Source organism: Mus caroli, unplaced genomic scaffold (assembly GCF_978045245.1).
Source record: "Mus caroli unplaced genomic scaffold, Mus_caroli_1 scaffold_18, whole genome shotgun sequence".
Lineage (NCBI taxonomy): Eukaryota > Metazoa > Chordata > Mammalia > Rodentia > Muridae > Mus > Mus caroli.
In genome coordinates, this window is record NW_028227273.1 from 57,526,604 (window position 1) to 57,545,953 (window position 19,350).

Consider the following 19,350-nt stretch of genomic DNA (forward strand, 5'->3'; position numbering starts at 1 on the left):
GAAAATAAAGCTTTCATGTTTAAGCTTGAATTGACTTTTCCCCACCTCCACTCAGAACCCAACAGCACTTCATAGAAGGAACAAAGTTCCCTAAGCACTGCCTTTGGAGCTTTTTGCCTCCTGTGGATGTACTGAAACCAGCTGCTCCAGCTTCCCAACTCCATGGCCATGCCCTGGGTCTGTGCCCAACTACACACTTCCGCCCTTGCTTATGTCTGAACATTTTGTCATACCACAGGAAAATAAACCAAGACCAATGCATGCATGCCATAGAATTAAAGATTATGGAGAGTCACAAACTGAACCTCACAGGGACAGGAAACAGTGCTGTGTGAATAATGTTAGGAGAGCTTGCCTGGCTCAGAACATCCAAAAGCTCTCACAGGGAGGCTTAAAGGAGATGTCTGAAGCAGCAGGGTGTGCTGCTTAAGTGAGGAGGTCATCTCAGGCAGGAGGACATAACAGAGAAACGAAGCTCTGGCAAGGATGTAAGAGGAAATAATACATGAAGAGAAGCAGGTGGCTATCAGCAAGAAAACCAAAGACAGCCGGGCGTGGTGGCGCACGCCTTTAATCCCAGCACTCGGGAGGCAGAGGCAGGCGGATTTCTGAGTTCGAGGCCAGCCTGGTCTACAAAGTGAGTTCCAGGACAGCCAGAGAGCTATACAGAGAAACCCTGTCTCGTAAAAACCAAAAAAAAAAAAAAAAAAAAAAAAAAAAAAAAAAAAAAAAAAAAAAAAACCAAAGACAGGGCTGGAGAAATGGCTCAGTGGTTTAGAACACAGACTAGGCGGTCCTCCCCCTCCCTCGGTGGGCGTCTTTGCGCCGCATGCGGCCGCTAGGGGGCCCGAGGCCGCCATGGCTCTTCTTCGTCTCGGGTCTCCTTCGCCCGGGCGGTACCCGCTCAGGCGCCGGCCCGCGGTACGCCGCGGCTTTCGTGTGCAGAAGCGAGTCACCTCCGGGGGTTGCCAGTTCGGGGAGGGACAGGACCTCGCTGACCCGTTGTGTCCCGGCTTCCCTGGGGCATGGGGGCGACGTCTGTGGGTTGTGCGTCCCGGGGCTCGCGTGTGAGTAAGATCCTCCACCCCCGCCGCCCTCCCCTCCCGCCAGCCTCTCGGGGATCTCTGAGACGGGCTCCTACTCCCGTGCTGCCAGATGCCCTCTCTAACCGCCCACCTCCTCGCTCTCTTCTTCCCGGGGCTAGGACCACGACCTCAGATCAGACGTGGCGACCCGCTGAATTTAAGCATATTAGTCAGCGGAGGAAAAGAAACTAACCAGGATTCCTCAGTAACGGCGAGTGAACAGGGAAGAGCCCAGCGCCGAATCCCGCCGCGGGGGAAATGTGTCGAACGGAAGACCCACTCCCTGGCGCCGCTCGTGGGGGGCCCAAGTCCTTCTGATCGAGGCCCAGCCCTGGACGGTGTGAGGATGGTAGCGGCCCCAGGCGTGCGGGGCTCGGGTCTTCCCGGAGTCAGGTTGCTTGGGAATGCAGCCCAAAGCGGGTGATAAACTCCATCTAAGGCTAAAATCCGTCTCGAGCCCGATAGTCAACAAGTACAGTAAGGGAAAGTTGAACTTTGAAGAGAGAGTTCAAGAGGGCATGAAATGGTTAAGAGGACCTTTGGAAGAGCAATCTGTGCTCTTAACCGCTAAGCCATCTCTCCAGCCCATCTTAAATTCTTAAGCAATAAGGAGGTCGGCCAGTTCCTCCTGCCTTCTATTTTTCATAAACCACGTACACAGGCACAGCCACAGTGAGGAACAATCATGGAGGAAAAGGGTTCCCAGACTGCCCTTTGAGAATAAAATGAGAGGCCAGAACCAAAGTCTTTTGGATAAAGCACCACAATGGACTAGGCACTAGCACTAACCTTCCTTCCCAAGGCACAGATCTTTCCCAGCATGAGAAAGACCTCCCTCCCTCCCTCCCTCCCTCCCTCCCTCCCTCCTTCCCTCCCTTTTGACCCATTTTCACTCTTCCACCATACACTCAATAAAATAAAGTAAAGTAAAATAAAATAAATGGAAAAAAAAAGTACACCGACTACTTTCCCGAAGGTACAGAATTCAAATCCCAGCAACCACATGGTGGCTTACAACCATCCATAATGAGATCGGACACCCTCTTCTGGTGCATGTACTTAGATATAATAATAAATAAATCTTAAAAAAAAAAAAAAAAGAAAACGAAAGAAAACCAAAGACAGTGGATAGCAGTGTGGGCCAGGATCACAGGCTTGGGTGGAGGACACTCAAGCTCAATGCAGGGAGGGTCCCCTGACATTGAGGCTACAGAGATATGAGGAGTATACAGAGAGACCGAGCAGAGGTTGGAGAGATGGGTCAGGAGTTAAGCTTTTTTTTTTTTTTTGGTTTTTGGAGACAGGGTTTCTCTGGCTGTCCTGGCTGTCCTGGAACTCATTCTGTAGACCAGGCTGGCCTTGAACTCGGAAATCAGCCTGCCTCTGCCTCCGGAGTGCTGGGATTAAAGGCGTGTGTCACCAAGGCCAGGCAGCTGTTCTTACCCATCCACTCTGCTCTTCTGTACTCTGCTTCCCTCCATTCTCTCCCCTCCATTCGGCTCCCCTCCACTTTCCCTATTCTCTGCACTCTAGTCCTTCCTTATGTCTCTCCTCCATTTCCTCTTATTGTCCAACTCCCAAAAAGCAGAACTGCCAGCATCTTGAGATGTTTTAAGAATGTATTCAACATCTTCTGTAAATGTAGTAGAGGACATTGACTATGTCCCTGAGTTTTGCAGTCACCCCAGCAGCCTCTAATTTTTTTTCCAGTCTTCTGGGGAACCCCTGGGGAAGATTTAGTCCCTCTGTTCATCAAGAGGGCTGCTGTGCCCTTGGCTTGGATCCTCTTCTTGGAGCGCCAGTGGTTTCTGCTCATGAGGTAATCTCCGGTTGATAATCCTTCCCTGTAAATGAGGAAGAAATATCAATATTGTAAACCATGAACATTACCTCTTCCTACCACATTATCCCAGTTAAACTAGTATGATTTCAGATAATTGAAATATTTTTCTACAAAGCTGTGAATAGGCAAAACAATAACAACAACAACCAAAGATTTGAGATCTATGGAGGTGTTCCTATAGCCCTGAGAGAGTGAACAGGCTCACCAGGAGAGCAGGGAGAGGTAGGAAAAATATTGATAGTGAAACAGGCTCAGCAACGGACAAGTAGTGTCCTGGGAGGCTTTGTCTTCATTAGGTTGAGTTTGGAAGCCTCTTTCCTAATATGGACAGACTTTACCTCTGCCCTGTCTTACACTGTCATGAGACAGCTGCCAGCAACTCTCCCATTTAGCTCCCCATTTCCTTTAACAGGATCAAGTTGAGTTTACATTCCCAGACTCAGGGGCCTGCTCCTACTCTGGCCCTCCAAATACTGTCTTAATTGTCTATAAACCAGTAAATGAATGTAGAACCTAATGTCATTATTATCAAGATGTCTACATTGTAAGAATAGAGTCAATGGCTTGCCAAGCCATCATTAACTGTACACAGCTGACCTGCTTTTGTTCAGATATCATCTTGAGGTCTGGATGAGGAACTATGAGGATGAGTTAAGGATCTTGTTTCCCAATGGAGTGTCTAAGGGAATGAGTTAAAGGCCTTGAAGATAGTTGTCCTAGAAAAGGCCCAGTCTACTTCATATGCTATCTTGCATAACCCTTAATGTCAAACTGGGATTTGGATGACCTGGAAGCTCTCCCTAGTCCCCACCCCACTGACCTATTTTTGTGGTTTGGCCCTTTAAATAAGCAATACAGCCTCCTGAACTGGCCAACTCCCTGAGCACTCAGAAAATAAAGTTTTCATTTTTAAGCTTGAATTGGCTTTTCCCCACCTCCACTCAGAACTCAACAGCACTTCATAGAAGGAACAAAGTTCCCTAAGCACTGCCTTTGGAGCTTTTTGCCCCCTGTGGATGTACTGAAACCAGCTGCTCCAGCTTCCCAACTCCATGGCCATGCCCTGGGTCTGTGCCCAACTACACACTTCCACACTTGCTTATGTCTGAGGATTTTGTCATACCACAGGAAAATAAACCAAGACCAACGCATGCATGCCATAGAATCAAAGATTATGGAGAGTCACAAACTGAACCTCACAGGGACAGGAAACATTGCTGTGTGAATAATGTTAGGAGAGCTGGCCTGGCTCAGAGACATTGAAGAGCTCCCACAGGGAGGCTTAAAGGAGATGTCTGAAGCAGCAGGGTGTGCTGCTTAAGTGAGGAGGTCATCTCAGGCAGGAGGACATAACAGAGAAACGAAGCTCTGGCAAGGATGTAAGAGGAAATAATACATGAAGAGAAGCAGGTGGCTATCAGCAAGAAAACCAAAGACAGGGCTGGAGAAATGGCTCAGTGGTTAAGAACACCGACTACTCTTCCGAAGGTTCAGAGTTCAAATCCCAGCCACCACACGGTGGCTCATAACCATCCAAAATGAGATCTGACACCCTCTTCTGGTGCATCTGAAGACAGCTACACTGTAGTTAGATATAATAATAAATAAATTTTTAAAAAAAGAAAAAAGAAAGAAAGAAAGAAAACCAAAGACAGTAGATAGCAGTGTGGGCCAGGAGGTTGGAGAGATGGGTCAGGAGTTAAGACCAATAGCTTTCTTTTTTTTTTTTTTCTTTTTTTTTCTTTTGGTTTTTGAGACAGGGTTTTTCTGTGCAGCCCTGGATGTCCTGGAACTCACGTTGTAGACCAGGCTGGCCTCGAACTCAGAAACCAGACTGCCTCTGCCTCCTGAGTGCTGTGATTAAAGGTGTGCACCACCACACCCAGCAGCTGCTCTTACAGAATTCCTGAATTCAACTCCCAGCAACCACCTGGTGGTTCACAACCACCTGTAATGGGACCCTATGCCCTCTTTGGTGTGCATGAAAACAGTGTAGTCATATAGATAAAATAAATATACATATACATAAAATAAACAAATCTAGCTGGGCAGTGGTGTTGCAGGCCTTTAATCCCAGCACTTGGGAGGCAGAAGCAGGTGGATTTCTGAGTTTGAGGCCAGTCTGGTCTACAGAGTGAGTTCCAGGACAGCCAGGGCAATACAGAGAAACCCTGTCTCGATAAAATAAAAAATAATTATGATAAATAAATTAATAATGAACAAATCTTACAAAACAAAAAAGTCATATTTGAAAAAAAAAAGGGGGTGAGGGGTGAGGAGGCACTGAGCAGCCTCTTGACTCTGTCAGGACTCATTTGTAAGCCTTCAGTGACAAAATGCATGAGAATTCATCTAGAGGTCAACTCTTCCACCCCGCATACCCTTCACCACTATTATACACTGTATAATAATATACATTATACACCATTATACAGCATGCTCCTATTCCTTTCCTGTTTCTCCCATATACATGAAAGAAATGCTAACAGGGTTACCTACCCAGCACAGCCAGAGAGCTGCAGCTCCCAACACTCCTGTAGTGACCAGGATGGGTGCTGTCTTCCAAAGCCTAGGACTGGAAGAGACCCAAAGGAGTCTCAGCCTCAAGGGAGAGATGTCCTAAGGGCAGAAAGAAAAGTCAGAGTTAGGAAAGCATCTCTTGCTTCAGAGAAGGAAGCAAGCACTTTTTTTTTTTTCTCTTCAAAGTTTTATTTCCCTAACTTCAGGTCAAATTTCCACAAAATTGTATTCTGGTCAATTACTAGCCTTTTTTAGCTCCCCACAACGGTAGTAGCAAAAGATTTGTGAGTCAGGGAGAAGAGACGACTTTAAGAAGCATTGTATTTACTCATGACACAAGGCAACAGAGTTGGGTATCTGACTGTTCAACAACACAAAGCTTTAATTGCCTCAGTGAGGGCAGACAGGCAAACCAGGCTGTAGACACTCTTCAACTTGTCAGAAATCAGACCAAGGAAAACCTATTCCACACCAATCCAATCTTCTCTTTTCTGTTGCCGCAACATTTTTCTTCTTTTAATTATCATATCATGTATTTTCTCAAGTCCTTCCTTTAGCCCACCTCCTATGATTGCACAGGTGGGCTGCCAATGCCAAGAGTGCACGAGGTCAATTCACCCATTGGTAACAAGTCTCAATCTCTGATAGACCGGGTGGGTAGCAACTATAAGTACAGGGACTCCCTGGTTTTCTGATATCTTAGTTATTTTATAAAGTTCAGTTTTGGCTTCTTCTGTTTGCTACATCAACAGAGTCCACCACAAACACAATGTCATCTATGCATGGAGTATATGACTATCACAGTGGTCTTCATTTCTCTTGCCCACCTACATCCAGAAGTGAAAAGTGAATGTTTTAGAATTGCCCAAGGTTACCTTAGTTTTCTCAGTGTTAAATCCTTTTGCAGGCATGGTATTTACAAAGCCGTTGAACTGCAGCCTGCATAAAATTGTTGTCTTTCCAGCACAGTCCAAACCAGTGGGAAAGGACCAAAAGGGTGGCAGGCTGGTTCATACCCAAGTTCTAGCTGCAAATGGTTTACCAAACTGAATGCTTTCTTCTTTTTTCTTTTTTTTTTAAATGTTAGTGTTTACTTTTTTTTTTTTAAGATTTATGTATTATTATATCTAAGTACACCGTAGCTGTCTTCAGATGCACCAGAAGAGGGCGTCAGATCTCATTACAGGTGGTTGTGAGCCACCATGTGGTTGCTGGGATTTGAACTCATGACCTTCGGAAGAGCAGCCGGTGCTCTTAACCACTGAGCCATCTCTCCAGCCCGAATGCTTTATTCTTATCTGCTGAGAATTTCCTTTTCTGGGTGAGAGAGCTACTGGATTTCACTTTCCACCCTCTGCTGTCTACTGTCAGCCTCTGCCTATTTCACTTTCTGCCCCTGCTGTCTACTGTCAGCTGCTGCCTAGAAGTCCTCCCCTTGCAGCAGCTAGGTCTGAAGGGGGAAGGGACAGAGGGAGGGAGGGGCAGAAGAGAGGTGGCACACAAGCCTAAACCTAGTGCTAAACCTAGTTAGGGGCATGCTTGCCAGCCTCCCTAGGTGGGGAGGCGCCCAGAGAAGGAAGCTCTTAAAGCAACAGCTGAGTATGGAGAAGGAGGGAGCATGAGTCTGCTTTACCAGAGGGACATTGGAGGCCACCATGATCACTCAATATGGACAGGATGGAAGTCTGGACTGACAGTCCATTCCCCATTTTCAGCTGCAGATGGTGTCCCAAATAGAATGTGTTCTTCTCAGCTTATGATTTCTCTTTCTGGGTGATCGCTGGCTGACAGTCCTGAGTTGTCACCTCACTCTCAACCTGGGCTGTGAGCTGCTGCCCTGCTCAGGAGTCTGTCCCTGGACAGCTGCAAGCCCTGATGCTCCCCACCCATTCTTGCTAGGGACATGCTCTCCAGCCTCCTTAAACCAACAGCCTAGTATAGGCAAGGAAGGAGCAGGAGTCTGTTTACCAGAGGGACTGTGGAGGCCACCATGATCACTCAATATGGATTGCATAGAACCAAACCCCACAAGGTCTCTCATGCAGCACAATACAATTGAAAATTGACCTAAGACGACCACCCACTTTATTAAGGGTGCTCATGGTGTCTTCTGTATAGAAATTGAGGGTCCTGAAATGAGGCTCAGATCTCCAGGACAAGAAAACACAAGGGTATGAAAGCAGAGCCCTGCCACTCAATGGTGATTACAGAAAAGAAATGTTGATCTCCACCAGGATTCAATATTCCCAGGACCCAGCTCAGGCCTTCCATTCTATTCTGAGTCTCTAAATAATGAGAACTCAGTCACATGGGAGTTTGACCTGTCTCCTCCCCAAACCACCTCTTCCGGGCTTCCCCACCTGACATAGATCCCAGATCTGCTTACCAAGAAGAAGAGACTCTGGCTCATGGTGAACACTAGATCCTTCCAACCTGCTTTAGAACAGCTCTGGATAACAGGACCATCCCTGAGACAAACACAGTGGAAAGATTGAGAACCTGGTTCTGCAAGGTTTCCTCTGACCTCCTCATCTGTGCTGGGGAAGAAGATGGCCAGGTACACTTCAGACAGACAGACAGACAGACAGACAGAAAGACAGAAAGACACACACACACTCACAGTGAAAGTAATAAAATTTAAAACGCCAGAGTTTTGGGTCTTATTATAGGAAGGGAAAGAATGGGAAGGAGGAAGGAAATGAAGAAATAAGATTTGTATTCTATTCTCAGCCTCAGTTCTCAGCTCTCAGCTCTCAGCTCTCAGCTCTCAGCTCTCAGCTCTCAGAGAACTCCGCCACATCCTGTGCTCTCCAATGCCAGTGCTGCTTCTTGCTAGCTGACCACAAATCCACCGGTGGTAAAGCACCCAGAAAACAACAAAAGTCACTCACAAGAGTGCGCCCTCTACTGGAGGAGTGAAGAAACCTCATCGTTACAGGCCTGGTACTGTGGCACGCTGTGAAATCAGACGCTATCAGAAGTCCACTGAACTTCTGATCCGCAAGCTCCCTTTTCAGTGTCTGGTGAGAGAAATTGCTCAGGACTTCAAAACAGATCTGTGCTTCCAGAGTGCAGCTATTGGTGCTTTGCAGGAGGCAAGTGAGGCCTAGCTGCTTGGCCTTTTGGAAGATACCAATCTGTGTGCTATCCATGCCAAACGTGTATCAATTATGCCAAAAGATATCCAGCTAGCACACCGCATATGCAGAGAATGTGCTTAAGAGTCCACTATGAGGGGAAACATTTCATTCTCAAAAAAATTTTTTTCTCTTCTTCCTGTTATCAGTAGTTCTGAATGTTAGATATTTTTTCCATGGGGTCAAAGGTACCTAAGTATATGATTGCGAGTGGAAACATAAGGGACAGAATCAGGTATTGGCATTTCTCCACGTTCATTAAATGCAAGATGTAAAGCATTAATGCAAGCAAAATGTTTCAGTGAACACATTTAAACACAATTATAAATAAACCTGTTAAAATCTTCTGGACAATACCAGCATTTGGATTTTTTTAAAAATAAATAAATTTCTTATTGACGACAACTAAATGGTGTTTGTAGCATTTTTATCACACAGTAGATGCCATCCATTCACTATACTTTTCTAACTGAGTTGTCCTACATACAAGTACATGTTGTTAATGTTGTCAGTCTTCTGTACTGTTCCTGTAAGTTTACTACTAAAATACATTAAACTATAAAATAAAATAAAATAAAATAAAGAAATAAGATTTGTCTGTAGGTCTCTTCTCAATTCCAGTCTAAGGAAGGTGTGTGTTTGGGCGGGGGGGGGGGGGGGACAGTGACATAACAGTAGTCTGTCAAGCAACACAGGGTTCTGGGCAAGGTCAGCTATTGAGGTCTGGGATGGAGTAGCCCTAGCAGGCTCCTCCCCATCTTGCTAGTTTCACTTCCCACCCCCAACCTGTGTGATGTCCTTCTCCCCTGACACTGATGACAAATTGGCAGTTATCACCCCCAGAGGATAGTGAGATCCTGAAACAACAACCAGCATAGTCTCCAGTACTGGTTATAAACTCCTCCTAGATCGGGAGGAATCAAACAAGCTCTGTATTCCTCTCTATATGTGCCTGACCGAGCTGTGCAAGTTCCTTCTGTGGCCGGTGGCCACCCTGGCTGAGACCCAGACCAGCACAAGTGAGTGATGGAGTCTGCAAGAGGAGGCAGGGGTGTGGGGGGTAGGGTGGGGAGAGAGTGCCGAACCAGGGCTTTTCCCACCAGACACCACTCTCCAAACGCGTTTGAGCACTGCCCACTACTCCCCTCCTCCCGGAGCACCCTTGGCATCCCAGGAGGAGGTCGGGATCTCACAGCTTACAGTCCTCAGGCTCACACTCGCTGTGTTCTTTCCTCACCGCCTTGTCCTGGCCTGACCTGGAAGAGCCACGATTCATGGAAGTTACTTGGACCACATGGATTTCCTGTGCTTCCACAGCGACCTGGAGACTCCACCGTGGGTGGAGCAGGAGGGGCCAGAGTACTGGGAGCAGGAGACAAAGAGAGCCAAGACCATAGAGCAGACTTACCTCATGGACCAGAGGACCCTGTTTGGCTACTACAACTAGCACCATGCATTTTGGACTTCCACGCGGTTTCTGGCTCAGCATGGACCATAGCACCTCATTCTCGCCTGGGCACCCAGTTCTGTTCAGTCATCTTTCCTTCCAGTTATCTGAGTTCACCTTTAAAAGCATCTTTCCATGGACCTGACCTTCACTGGTATTTCCAGGAACACTTAGGGCTCTGAAGACTCCTCTGCTGCCTCTGCTGCCCTGAGCCTCCTCTCAGGCTCCCAGGAGCTGCTCAGCAGGCTGCAGGCAGGAAATGGCTTCAGTCACAGCCATGCTTCAGGATCTGTTCCTGAATCTGGTTATGCAGCCCTGGCTCCTCCACCTCATCTATCAGGTCACAGATGGAGTAGGTGTTGGGGTGGACCGACTTGAAGCTCTGGATCTGGGCACAGATGACAGCCGAATAGGTCAAAGAGATGGTGGCTTCCTTTACAGAGCTTCCATGTGCCTGTTCCTCATGCAGGAGTCTGATGGAAACAAATTACTAATTACAGCTACCTTAACCCACTTCAGTACTCTGTTACATGGTCCAGCCAGTTGTACAATTGCATGTGACCTTATGTTAACTTTATATTTTATCTTATAATGATTTGTGTTATTCTTGATGTAAATTTTGTTCTTGTTAACTTTGTCTCTTAATGTTTCCCACATAGTTGTACAGTTCTTACCACCTGACTTACGTTCTGTATCTTTACCACTATGAGGTTATTTTGTGTCCGCATGGACGGACACTCTTCTGAGTTACACTAACTACTTCTCCTTCTGAATAGTGGGTTTTGCCAGCTTGAAAGAGTTACAGCACTCCTCAGCCCCTGACTGAGGATCTCTGAAAAGGGAGCCATACACATCAAATAATAAAACAATATAGAGGGCCATCAAGAAAGGCACTTGCAACCATGCCTGCGGAACTGAGTTTGATCCCAGGGATCTCAAAGAAGGAAGAAGCCTGTTGCTTGAAATTTGTTCTGAGGCTATCTACAAGCACTAGGTGGAATGCATTCAAACACCCCTAGTCCCAACCACCATAAAGTAATTTCACACACACACACACACACACACACACACACACACACACCATCACCACCACCACCAAGGAAAACAACCCAAACAAAGAAAGATGCAAAACCTGCCAGCTTTTGCGCCACATGTCATTTTATGCTCATTATAAGATAAAGGGTGGTGTGACCACATCCCCACACTCCTACCCACTCACCCCACCCAATCCCATGGACTAACAGTCAGGAGGAATATGAACACTGAAAGGTGCCTGGCTGTAGCTGAGTGCAAAGGACAAAAGAATTCTCAGAAAGATGGCTTGTGGCCGGAATGAGCCAACAGTCTCACTTCCCCAGGCCAACCTGACAACAGTCTGCCCACCCTGCCCTTCAGTTCCCTTGACTATTGATTGACTATTGGTGAGGAAGACTTGGGACAGAGTAGAGAAAGATATGCAGGCTCAGAGTCACATGTGTTTCCTTACACACATTAAACAGCTTTCTTCAACTGCTCATTCTGTCTGCCAAGCTGGAGATTTCTCTACTGCAGCTGCTGGTTGCCCTTGAGATTTTTCCTGACTTGTGAGTCAACTGGCAGAGCAAAAAGCAGATCAAGACTTTTTTAGACCGTGTCAATACTAGGTGAGCTTTAAACTCTATCTAGAGTCAATATCTCACTGATAAAACTGTTTTCTTTTCTTTTTTCTTAATTTTATTATTTAAATGCATTTTATACATCAAACATATTAATAATATTGAATATTTTGAGAATCAAATAATACCTAAAAATGTATTCAATTTTTATAATCATATCCTTTCATATGCTAAAAATATCATTAATGAACATTTAATACTCTCCATAACCGAGGACCCTATAACTAATGTTGAATAATAAATTGTTTCAAAACATATAAAATATTCTTTGGGAATTAAGCATACTAGGAGAGCATAGAATATTAAAAATGAATCATTAACAAATATATTCAAAAGCCCTTATATGATACCATCTGACATAGTGAGAGAGTATTTAAAATGCATTATATATCTGTGTACATTGTCTAATTATAAGTTTACTTAAAGAAGATCAGGGTTTCTAGGAGAAATTATTTTATCAGTAAGTATAATTTAAACATTTCAAAATAGCAAAAACTCTTTGAAGTTAAACATTAAGAAAATGCTGACTTCAAACACAGTGAGAAAAATTATCAATAATATTCCATGATGTTTGCAGAACATGGTTTTAATATTTTGAACTGTTTAGCAAACAGATTAATTCTTTTAAGATATATTTCATTGTTATGTCTCCCTTTTCATTTCTGATTTTATTAATTTGGATACTGTCTCTGTGCCCTCTGGTTAGTCTGGCTAAGGGTTTATCTATCTTGTTGATTTTCTCAAATAACCAGTTCCTGGTTTTGTTGATTCTTTGAATAGTTCTTTTTCTTTCTAGTTGATTGATTTCAGCCCTGAGTTTGATTATTTCCTGCTGTCTACTCCTCTTGGGTGCATTTGCTTCTTTTCGTTCTAGAGCTTTCAGGTGTGCTGTCAAGCTGCTAGTGTAAGCTCTCTCCAGCTTCTTTTTGGAGGCACTTAGAGCTGTGAGTTTTCCTCTTACCATGCTTTCAATGTGTCCCATAAGTTTTGATATGATGTGTCTTTGTTTTTATTAAATTCTAACAAGCCTTTAGTTTCTTTCTTTATTTCTTCCTTGAACAAGTTATCATTGAATAAAGTGTTGTTCAGCTTCCACGTGTATCTGTGCTTTCCACTGTTTTTGTTGATATTTAAGGCCAGCCTTAGTCCAGGGTGATCTGATAGGATGCATGGGATTATTTCAGTGTTGTATCTCTTGAGGCCTGTTTTGTGACCAATTATATGGTCAGTTTTGGAGAAGGTGCCATGAGGTGCTGAGAAGAAGGTATATTCTTTTGTCTTAGGATGAAATGTTTTATAGATATCTGGGATACTGGACATGTGTGAGTGCCTGGGAGTGGAGCTTCCTCTGGGTGCTGTGGACTGGCTGCAGAGTTTGTGTCCAAGGTGTGCACAGAGCACCAGCCCAGACCAGAAAGAACCCATGCCACTGGTTTGGCAGACTTCCTGAGTGCCTATTATTTTATCTTCTAAGTTCCTTAAAAGTTGTGTGGCTGCAGAACAGTAGTTTCTCTATCAACTGGAACTGACTCCTCAGCGCTGATTTGGTTCAATGTTGCCTATCTGGAACCAGGACAGACAGAAGGTTGAAGGGAAGGGGAACCCCACTCCCACCCATCACGTGGTTCCACCTGTGCAGGAACACACAACAGAGACTGGGTTTGTGTCAAGGAGAGAAACTTTGCCTTCATTGGAGGAGCTCAGACCTCCCCATCCCCACCCCAACAACCCCCCCCCCATGCCCTGACCTCCAGCTTTTGCTACACCTGTTATTTTCTGACCCTAATGACAGAGAGTGTCCCGGAGTAGGTGATGTGACCATACCCTCTTCTTCCCTCACCCATGCACACCATCAATATGTACGCACAGTCAAGAGTAGGGAATTAGTTTGGGTCTGGGACTGAGAAATTCATCAATTCCTTGCCTTAATTGGAGCATGCCACATGTGGTTTTTACCTGGTCCAAGATTCATTGCAATGCAGCTATCTGTTTCTGCTGTGATAGCTGCAACTGGGAAGCCTAAGGATCAATGCTGGTTTTGAAGACTCCTGTGCTAGTGGGAACAGTTCTAGGCACTTGCTGAATATACAAGTTGAGGGTGGGTTGTAGCCAGAAAGAGAGACATGGAGCAATCAGGACCCTAACTTTGTATCCTTCAGAGAGCAAAGATAGAAGAAAAAGTATAGAAAGTACAAAGAGGAAGGGTCAGCCTAGGAAAAGGACAAAAGACTTGAGTTGGACTCATCTGCTCTGCTGGCCTACACTCTTCTTCCCTACAATCTGCTCCCCAACACTCTGCCTGAACTCTCTACCATCCAGTCCTCCCCTTTGCCTCTCTTCTATTTCCTGTTATAGAACAACTCCCCATAAAACAGAACTGCCAGCATCTTCATATGTTTTAAGAATTTATCCAGTATTTTCTGGACAGGTAGTAGAAGACAATGACTATGTCCCTAATATAACTGAGTGTCTCCTAGTCAGCCATGGTAGCAACACATCTTTAATCCTAGCAGTCATGATGCAGACACAGGTGGTTCTCTGAATTTGAGGCCAGCCTGATTTATACACAGAGTTCCAGGACAACCAGAGGGAAAAACCCTGTCTTGAATCCTACTCCACCCCACTCCTGAAAAAGAAACTTCCTTGAATCTGATCCTTCAGTAAATGAAGGCCATCTGATCTACCCATGGCCCAGGAAGGAAACTGGGGGCTATGATTCCTGAGAATGCTTGCCTCGCCCCTGCTTGATCACCCCTGACAGAGTTTGTAGTCACCCAGCAGTCATCTGCAGCCTCTGATGCTTTTGTCCAGTGCTGCTGGGGACCACTGGGGATGATTTAGTCTCTCTGTTCATCAGGGAGGCTGCTGTGCCCTTGGTTAGATCCTCTTCTTGGAACCCCCGTGGTTCCTGTTCAGAGGGTAATCGCGGGTTGAGAATCCTTCTCTGCCCGGCAGTGGTGGCGCACGCCTTTAATCCCAGCACTTGGGAGGCAGAGGCAGGCGGATTTCTGAGTTCGAGGCCAGCCTGGTCTACAGAGTGAGTTCCAGGACTGCCAGGGCTACACATAGAAACCCTGTCTCGAAAAATCAAAAAAAAAAAAAAAATTACTGAGGAGAATCCTTCTCTGTAAATGAGGAAGAAATATCAATATTGCAAACCATGAACATTACCTGTTTCTAGCACAATTATCCCAGTTAAAATAGTATTTTTTCAGAAAATTGAAAGATTTTTCTACAAAGCAGAGCTTATACAAAAAACAAACAAACAAATAAAACACAAACAAACAAACAAAAAACACCAAAGATTTGAGATCTATGGAGGTATTGCCTGTACCCCTGAGAGAGTGAACAGGCTCACCAGGAAAGCAGGAAGAGGTAGGAGGGATATTGATAGTGAAACAGGCTCAGCAAGGGACAAGTAGTGTAGGCAAAGGGAAAAGCAGAAATTGACCTTCAGAAACACCAGCAGGATTGAAGAAATAATTTACTCAGGTCAATATTAAAGGACACTGTGATGGTCAGAACTGATCTAAAACTTAACAGTATCCAGAGTCCAGTAGCAAAGGAAAGTCCGCTCCAGGTGTGCCTGGAGGAATTATCAAGAGTAAGTTACTCTCTGGAATGCCTGAGGGGCATTGTCTTTATTGGGTTGAGCTTGGAAGCCTCTTTCCTAATATGGACAGATCTTTGTACTGGGATGGAGTCTTACACTGCCAGGAGACAGTTGCTCTGCCCCGAGTCCCTAGAGGAACTCCTGGTCTCACCGCACAGTGTTCCCAGGTTCACACTCACTGTGGTATTTCCTCACTGCTACCTCCCAACTGCCTCGGGGAGACCAGGTTTATGGAAGTTGGCTACCTGGAGGACAAGCAGTTTCTGTGCTTAGAGAGCAACTTGGAGAATCCTAGGGTGGAGCAGCAAGCATGGGGGGTAGAGGAGGAGGGGCCTGAGCACTGGAAGCTGGAGTCAGGGAGAGCTGAGGAGGAGGAGGAGCAGACTCCCCCTGTGAACCAGAAAACCCTGCTCCACTATGACAACCAGCCCTTTATAGTCAGCAGCACACATTTTGGACTTCCACAGGGTTTCTTGCTCAGCATGGACCACAGCATCTCAGTCCGTCCTTAGTTTGATCATTCTTCCCTGGAATCCCAGCGGTTTCATCATCTTTCCTTCCAATTTCCTAAGTTCACATCCCGCCCCCCTCCCAGGTAAAACTTTAATCTCATAGCGCCCCTCCTGACACCTATACCATTCTCCCACACCCAAATCCAGGGCCAGAAAATGAGGCCTCCTTTGCCTCTGCCCCCACTTGGGTGGGAGAGGCCTTTTAAGGCACCTGTTAATGTGGTGGGGGGCAGTAAGCTGGTAAGGTCCTGGGTACAGGACAAGTTTTGATGGACAGGCTGTCTTGCTGTGGAACCTACAGGCTGAGCTTTTACAACTAGCCCCGCCCAACCGGAGGGTGCCAATCCCACAAAGAATTCTTCTGTTGCTGGGCAACAGAATTGACATGTTGCTGGGCAGAGCAGACAGTGGCCTCTCGCGCACGGAGGCGTTCTGCACGCTTAATAGTTCCGCTTCAGCTTCTGGAAGTCGCGGGTACTGAGCCGCGACCGCGGAAGATCCCCGAAGACCTGGGGTGTCCTCACCTCTAGCAGCACTAGCGCACACAAGCTAGCCGCTATTTCTTCTAGGTCGGGCGAGAAGGGCGGGCTATTCTTCTGATCTGACGATCCGGCTTCTGTCCTCTTCTTGAAGGCCCACACTGGCACCGACACCTGCAGAGACTTGGCATACAGCTGGGTCGTTAGGGCTGTGCTTGGGGGCTTGGGGCAGGCTGGGGGACCGGCGGGTGTCTCCCCACTCAGGCTGCCGTCAACTGAGTGCTCTCCGGGTCTGACTTGCAGAAGGGGGGCAGGTCCTGGAGGGTGGCATCCTCATTCATAGCGAAGAGACTTCAATGATCGCTACCGCCCAGTCGCTTCCCAGATAACTCTTTCAGTGGGCTCGTCCTCTTCTTCCTAATCATCCTCCCTGACCAAGGCTGGCCAAGGGCTGGGCGGCTGTGGTGCTGGTGGCGGGACCAAGAGGTCAGGTGGCAGTTACACTGTGTGCCTGTGCGATGTCATGGAGGCAGAGTCGTGCGGCCTCTGCCAGGGCTCCGTGACCATGGGCAGCATAGGCACAGGGCCCTGGCGGAGCGGTGCCGCGGTGCTGCAGTCAGTAATACCAGCTCTGAGCCAGTGCTGGCCCAAAAGCTCTGAGCAGCCCCCATGACAGCTTCCCCACAGATTTCATCCACGCCCCCTTTCGATCTCCGTTTTGCTTTTCCAACACGTCTCCATCATGCCCAGCAAAGAGATAGTAGTGTCCAGTATTAACATGGTTTCCACCAAGCTGCTATGCGAGTTCCCATTTTTAAAGCATCTTTCCAGGAACCAGCCAGTGGTCAATGGTATTCCAGGAACACTTCAGGCTGCAGGAAGGAAATGGCGTGTTTGGGTGAACCGATTTGAAACACTGGATCTGAGCGCCGCAGACAGCCAAATTGGTCAGCCTGCAGGCTGCAGAGGATTTTCCTCTCTCTTTTAATTTGTCAAAGAGATGGAGGCTCCCTTTACAAAGCTTCCATGTACTTGTTACTCATGCAGGAGTCTGATGGAAACAAATTGCTATTTACAGTTACCTTAACCCACTTCAGCACTCTGGTACACGGTCCAGCCAGTTGTACAAATGCATATGACCATATGTCCACTTTATATTTAACTTCATATTGATTTGTATATATCTTGATGTAAATTTTGTTCTTATTTTTATCTCAATATTTCCCACACTGTTATACAGTAATTTCCACCTGACTTATTTTATGTATCTTTACATCCCCATGGATGGACTTTCTTCTGAAGTACATGAACTACTTTTCCTTCTGCATAGTGGGTTTTGTCAGCTTGAAAGAGTTACAGCCTGCCTTAACCCCTGACTGGAGATCTCTGAAAGGAAGCCATACACATCAAATAATAAAAACAATATAGAGAGCCATCAAGAAAGGCATTTGCAGCCGGGCGTGGTGGCGCACGCCTTTAATCCCAGCACTCGGGAGGCAGAGGCAGGCGGATTTCTGAGTTCGAGGCCAGCCTGGTCTACAAAGTGAGCTCCAGGACAGCCAGAGCTATAAAGAGAAACCCTGTCTCGAAAAACCAAAAAAAAAAAAAAAAAAAAAAAAGAAAAAGAAAAAAAAAGAAAAAAAAAAAGAAAGGCAGTTGCTCCCACACTGGAGGACCTGAGTTTGATCCCTGGGATCCACAGGAAAGAAGACGCAGGTCTCTTGAAATTTGTTCTGAGGCTGTGACAATGCATGTTGAAATACATGCAAACACCCACACTCCTCACCACCATGAAGTAATCTCATACATACACACACCACCACCACAACAACAAGGGCCACAACCAAAAACAACAACAACACAAACAAACAAACAGAACCTGCCAGTTTTTGCTCCACATGTCATTTTATGCTCAGTATGGGATAAAAGGTGGTGTGACCACATCCTCACCTACCCACCCAGCCCATGAACTAACAGTCAGGAGTAGTGTGGGCACAGAAAGGTGTCTGGCTGTAGCTGAGTGCAAAGGACAAAAGAGTTCTCAGAAGGATGGCTTGTGGCAAGGTCCTATCCCCAGGAAGGAGTCCACAGCCTCACTGCCCCAGGCCAACCTGACAACAGTCTGCCCTTTATCCACTCCCTTCCTGCCCTTCAGTTCCCTTGACTGTAGATTGACTACTAGTGAGGAGGACTAGGGACTGAGTAGACAATGATCTGCAGGCCCAGAGAAACATGTAGCCTATATGTGTTTTCTCACCCATAATACACAGCTTTCTTCAACTACTTATTCTGTCTGCTATGTTGGAGATTTCTCTACCGCTGCCTTTTACCCTTTTGATTTTTCCTGACTTGTCAGTCAAATGGAAGAGAAAAAAAAAAGATTACTTTTTTAGACTGTGTCTGTACAAGGTGAGTTTTAAACACTAGAGTCAGTATCTCACTGTTAAAACTGTGTTTTATTTTATTTTCTAAGTTCTTTAAAGGTTGTGTGGAGGATTTCCCATTTTGGTCACAGGGTTTTCTCTGGTGACTGGAACTTATTTGTCAGTGCTGACTTTGGCTCACCTTTCCACCTCTCTGGAACCAGGACAGACAAAAGGTTGAAGGGAAGGGTAACCCCACCACAACCCCGCTATGTGGTTCAACTGGACCCCTCTCCTATGTGCATATTAAGAGCTTGTGTGCACCATGGTGCGAACACACAGCAGAGACTGTGTTTGTGTCAAGGAGAGAAACATTGCATCCCTTGGAGGAACTCAGACCTCAGCCCTGGCCGCCAGCTTTTGCTCCATCTGTCCTTTTTTGATCATAAAGAGCAGAGTGTCCCTGGCTAGGAGGTGTGACCACAGCCTCCTCATCCCTCACCCATCCACTCCACTCACTGACTGTCAGGAGTACTGTGTGACATGGAAATCAGTCTGGCAGGGGAACCGAGAAATGCTTTGATTCCCCGGTTACACTGGCACCTTCACAGGTGATCTTTACTGTGTCACTATTTCACTGCAAAGCAGCTGGCTGTTTCTCTGTGATCCCAGTCAGAGCACAGCTTCAGGTTCTTG

At 46.2% G+C, this 19,350-nt stretch overlaps 2 pseudogenes; both read right to left on the minus strand.

The window, feature by feature from the left end:
- Window positions 1-5,909: 5,909 nt before the first annotated feature.
- Window positions 5,910-7,157, minus strand: LOC110312225 (ADP-ribosylation factor-like protein 4A; annotated as a pseudogene).
- A 9,095-nt stretch (window positions 7,158-16,252) lies between these two features.
- Window positions 16,253-17,071, minus strand: LOC110283686 (proline-rich AKT1 substrate 1-like; annotated as a pseudogene).
- Between the last annotated feature and the right edge of the window lie 2,279 nt (window positions 17,072-19,350).